Raw genomic sequence first — 5797 nt, forward strand, 5'->3', positions numbered from 1 at the left:
GAAAGAAAGAAAAGAGTTGGCCTTAACCGAAACTCTTCCAAACAAAACAATGCTTTGGCACTTTTCATCAATCAACTAGAAACACAAAATATGAAATTGGTATGAAAATTAGATTTCTGATTTTCAAGCAAAGGCAAAACAAAAAATTTTAACCATAAAAGATTTCCATCTTCTAAATTATATATTCAAATATTAAATTTAAAATATATCCAATTTCATGGCATTTGCTTGTATCCTAGCTCAGTAAGAATAAATTTTTTACTAGTTAATTTCTCTTGCGCAGAGCTTAGTTCACTCCTTAACGTTACTTGCTTGCTCCCTATAGGCATTTGAATTTTTGATTGCTAACTTTTGGGTTTCATGGCTTAAGGTCTTCATCATGTCAAGGTTATTGATGTATTCCATATGTTTTTCAACACTTGAATGCTTTTGTTTTCCATATTTAGTTTATCTGGAATTTTATGTGTGAATTCTGCCATGATACATTAAGTTAAATTTAAAAATTACTTTTCACAGATAGATAGCCAATTTTGTTCAAAACATGAATTGGGATTATCTGTATCATGGGAAGTCAGACTGAGGGAATGAGTTACCCAGCTAATGAATCAACTTTGCCAAAGGTGCATCAACCCAGTTTTGTTTCCTTTTAGTTGTGTAGTTTAACAGTAAAGAGATTTTGTTAATGGAATTTCTTTGTGAAAAGAAAACGAAATCTCAGTATTAATGAGGAAAGTAAAAGCAAGTAAAGCAGTCTGAGAAAGCAATGGCTCTTAACCAGAATATATCAGTTATATGTAAGGTTTTTGTACATTTAGAACGTATTTCATAATGTGTGCTGTGCAATAGAGACCTCCACTCAGAGATTTGATTACATCAGCTTGTCAGATTGAAAATCGGGAAAATTCCTCCTCAAACTATAACCTAAGTCCTGTTTTCTAAAACAATAAACTTTGTAACTACCTCTAAACAGCAGGCAGCCCAGGGAACATAAGAATGTATAACTGCTTCTATGTATGAAATGTCCCTGAGGTACAAGTCACAAGACACTTAAGCTTAAATTGTTTTCCAGGAACTAAGAGGCCCACTTCCATCCAGTTCAGACAGGTCAAGCTCTTCCTACTGGGCCTGCACGAATCTTCATAGGTGAGATTTTTATGTCAAGGAGCCTGAAATCTCCACCCCCTGATCATGTCCATACCCCATCTTTGAGCCTCTGATACGTGAAGAAGAGTGACAATGGACTGTTCCTGCCTAGATCAACAATTCCCTGACCTTTATCTCACCCTTTCCAGCTTCCAATCACATTCCCCATGCTCTCTTTAAAATCCCATAAATACTCAAGAGCCCTTTTTTTCCGGAAAGGGATATGAGACTTGTTCTCCCGTCTTCACGCTTGGCTGCCTTGTGAATACATTCCTTTCTCTGGCACATATCTGCAAGTCTCAGTGACTGGCTTGCTATGCATGGGGCAAAATGAACTGGTTAGGTAACAATTGAAGGGTGACAGTCTATGTAAATTAAGTTGCCATATAAAAGAGTCCAGAGGAGAGGTGCCTTGCTGGCTCGGTCAGTAGAGCATGTAACTCTCAATCTCAGACTCATGAGTTCAAGCCCCATGTTGGGCATGGAGCCTACTTAAAAAAATTAAAATAGTCCAGGGAAGATGATTTTTATCATCTCTGGCTTGGTTATATTAGGAGATCTGGGAGACCTTAGAAGGGCTCATTGATAACCTGCATTTCCTCTCATTTGGGGCATTAAAAAAAGGACATTTCCTTCCCTCTTTCAGAAAGGGGGACACGTGACTATTTCTAGCCACTATAGACTGTGAATGGAAGCACTTCCAGGCTCCATCAGGAAAGAATAGTTATAAGTTTTCCATGCTCTTTCCTCCTTTGCTCTGGCAACTGAGGAAGCCATATGTTACAAATGCTACAACATGTCAGCCTGGGTCCCTGAGTGATGGTGTAGAGCAGAGTACCATCCCCAACCCTGAGTTGAACATATACTAGGAGCATGAAATGAAGCTTTGTTGTGTAAAACACTGAGATTTTGAAGGATAATTTGCTACCCCAGTACATATGACCTTGATGAATGTGGTCATCATGAAGATTTTTTTTGGTTGTTTTGTTATTTTCTCATCTATATTTTCTGACTTGGGGGTTATTTATATACTTTATATAAAATTAAAAATCCATAAAATTATTTTAATGAAAAAATAATTAAAAATCTGCCAGAGGTGGATGCCCTGTCTTTTTATTAGCCTATATATGAATTTCAGTTATTCATGCTTTTGGTGAGATCTAAATAAACATGAAGGAAAATTAAGAGATATTCACAGACACTTGGAGTCAATACATTTTATTTATTCTTTATATTTGATCTTAGGCAAAAGCCTGAGAAGCAATTATTATTATTATTTAATGTTTTATTTATTTTTGAGAGAGAGAAAGATAGCATGAGCAGAGGAGAGTCAGAGAGAGAGGGATACACAGAATTTGAAGACAAGCTCCAGGCTCTGAGCTAACTATCAGCACAGAGCCTGATGCAGGGCTTGAACCCATGAACCAAGAGATCATGACCTGAGTCGAAGTTGAACGCTTAACTGACTGAGCCACCCAGGCGCCCCTATTACTATTTTTTTGAAAAGATTTTATTTTAGGGGCACTTAGGTGGCATCTGACTTCGGCTCACTTCATAATCTTGAGGTTTGAGAGTTTGAGCCCTGCATCAGGCTCTGCCTTGACAGTGCTGAACCTGCTTGGGATTCTCTCTGTCTCTCTCTCTCTGTCTCTCTCTCTCTGCCCCTCCCCATTCATGTGTGTGTCTCTCTCAAAATAAATAAGCATAAAAATAATAAGGATTTTATTTTATTTTTATTTTTGAGAGAGAGAGAGAGCAGGTGAGGGGCAGAAAGATAGGGACAGGGAGAATCCCAAGTAGGCTCCACTCTGTCAATGTGGAAGCCAAGATGGGGCTTGAATTTGCAAACCTGGAGAACTTGACCTGAGTTGTAATCAAGAGTCAACGCTTAACCAACTGGGCCATCCAGGTACCCGTAGAGATTTGATTTGATTTGATTTTTTAATATTTATATTTGAGAGAGACAGAGACAGAGCATGAGTGGGGGAGGGGCAAAGAGAGAGAGGGAGACACAGACTCCAAAGCAGATTCTAGGCTCTGAGCTGTCAGAACAGAGCCTGACAGGAGCCCAAACTCACTAACTGTGAGATCATTACATAAGCTGAACTCAGTCGCCTAACTGACTGAGCCCCCCAGGCGCCCTGAAAGATTTTATTTTTAAGCAATCTCTACACTTAGCAGGGGTCTAACTCACATCCCAAGATCAAGAGTCATACGCCCCACCAACTGAGCCAGCCAGGCGCACCTGGAGTCAATACATTTTAAATCAGGATTAGTTAGGGGCACCTGGGTGGCCCAGTTGGTTGGGTATCAGACGCTTGATTTCAGCTCAGGTCATGACTTCTTGGTTCATGGGATCCAGTGGGCCAAGTCAAGCTCTGTGCTAACAGCTTGGGATTCTCTCTCTGCCCCCCTCTTCCCCACTCCTGTGCATGCATACTTTTTTTCTCAAAATAAATCATTAAACTTTAAAAAATATATAAATAAAAACAATAAATCAGGGTTAGTTATACTCTATATCAAATTCTCCTCTTCAATCCTTCTCTAATACTGAATAACTATTTTTACCAAGGGATTTGGCCTCCATGGTGTAAAACTGGAAAACTCTTCTGCTGCCCCCTCACGTCTACCTTATGCATAGTTCTTTCCATGTCTTGCATGAAACCTCTTGCAGATCCCTTCACTTTTTAAGTATTTTTCAGTCACAAGAATAGTCTAATTGCAGTAGTGAAAGTGTTTTGTCCAGGGTCACAAGTACCACTCTAAACCTCAGTCAAGCTGTGTGTTCTTCGATTCCCCGGCTCTTGCCACTACAGACGGGAAATTTGCGGGACTGAAGGGAGGGGTGCCAGGCTTCTCCACATCCCTGCCTTTACTCCTCAGTGTATACTGCTCCTCTCCCACTGGCCAGCTGCTGTTTCTGAACTGCCCCCCTCCAGCATTTGGTGCAGAAAAAGAAGGGATTAGGGGGAGAGGGCTGTTTTTCCTGGGTGGTGTAGGATACTGTTATCTTTGGAAGCTGGTTCCTCATGGACATAGAGGATTCACAAATGTTGGCTCTTTCTCTCGTATGTCACCTTTGTGGGCTTTTTTATGACTCGCCTGTTGGGACCTCTGTGGGGCCTCTTTTCTGGTTGCCCACCTATTACTTTTTTCCCCACAGTCCCTGGCCTTGTAGAGATTCATCCCACATAAAACTCACTCTCCTGGGGTCCCTTTCCTCTCTGGGCACACATCATTGGAAAGATCCTTTCACTTATTTTTTGTTTGTTTTAAGTTTTTATTTAATTCCAGTTAGTTGCCATACAGTATAATATTAGTTACAGGTGTACAATTTAGTGATTCAACGCTTGGTGCTCATCACAATCAGTGCACTCTTTAATCCCCATCACCTACCTACCCCATCATCCCTTCTGCCTCCCCTCTGATAAACACCAGTCCGCTATCTATCGTTAAATATCTGCTTCTTGGTTTGCTTCTCTCTCTTTTTCCCCTGGGTTCCGTTTTTTTTTTAATTTCTTAAATCCCACGTATGAGTGAAGTCATATGGTATGTGTCTTTCTCTGACTTATTTTGGTTAGCATAATACTCCAGCTCCACCCACGTTATTGCAAATGGCAAGATTTCATTCTTTTTATGACTGAGTAATATACCATTGTATATATACACCACAGCTTCTTTATCCATTTATCAGTTGATGGACATCTGGGCTGCTTCCACAATTTGGATATTATAGATAATTGGGTTGCATGTATCCCTTTGAATTAGTAATTTTGTATTCTTAGAGCAAATACCAAGTAGTGCAATTGGTGGATTGTAGGGTAGTTCTATTTTTTTACATTTATTATTTTTATTAATTTATATATTTATTTTTTTAAGTAGTTTATTGTCAAATTGGTTTCCATACAACACCCAGTGTTCTTCCCCACAAGTGCCCTCCTCCATCACCACCACCTCTTTCTCCCCCCTCCCCCTTCAACCCTCAGTTTGTTTTCAGTATTCAATAGTCTCTCAAGTTTTGCGTCTCTCTTTCTCCCCAACTCTCTTTCCCTCTTCCCCTCCCCCTGGTCCTCCATTAGGTTTCTCCTGTTAGACCTATGAGTGACAACATATGGCATCTGTCCTTCTCTGTCTGACTTATTTCGCTTAGCATGACACCCTCGAGGTCCATCCACTTTCCTACAAATGGCCATATTTCGTTCTTTCTCATTGCCATATAGTACTCCATTGTGTATATATACCACATCTTCTTGATCCACTCATCAGGTGATGGACATTTAGGCTCTTTCCATGTTTTGGCTATTGTTGACAGTGCTGCTATGAACATTGGGGTACATGTGCTCCTATGCATCAGCACTTCTGTATCCCTTGGGTAAATCCCTAGCAGTCCTATTGCTGGGTCAGGAAATTCCACTGATAGTTTTTTGAGGAGCCTCCACACTGTTCTCCAGAGCAGCTGCACCAGTTTACATTCCCACCAACAGTGTAGGAGGGTGCCCGTCTCTCCACACCCTCGCCAGCATCTATAGTCTCTTGATTTGTTCATTTTAGCCACTCTGACTGGCGTGAGGTGGTATCTCAGTGTGGTTTTGATTTGTGTTTCCCTGATGATGAGTGATGTTGAGCATCGTTTCATGTGCCTGTAGGCCATCTG

General features: G+C 40.6%; 1 long non-coding RNA gene across 1 annotated transcript in view; it reads left to right on the forward strand.

The window, feature by feature from the left end:
* The first annotated feature begins 9 nt into the window (after positions 1-9).
* The window catches only part of LOC115296453, a 15800-nt gene continuing 10012 nt past the window's right edge, over positions 10-5797 (forward strand). Inside the window, exons 1-2 of the long non-coding RNA XR_003910891.1 lie at positions 10-99; positions 1070-1143. This is a non-coding gene — a long non-coding RNA (uncharacterized LOC115296453). The remainder of the gene's footprint in view (positions 100-1069; positions 1144-5797) is intronic.

This window comes from Suricata suricatta, chromosome 7 (assembly GCF_006229205.1).
Source record: "Suricata suricatta isolate VVHF042 chromosome 7, meerkat_22Aug2017_6uvM2_HiC, whole genome shotgun sequence".
Classification (NCBI taxonomy): Eukaryota; Metazoa; Chordata; class Mammalia; order Carnivora; family Herpestidae; genus Suricata; species Suricata suricatta.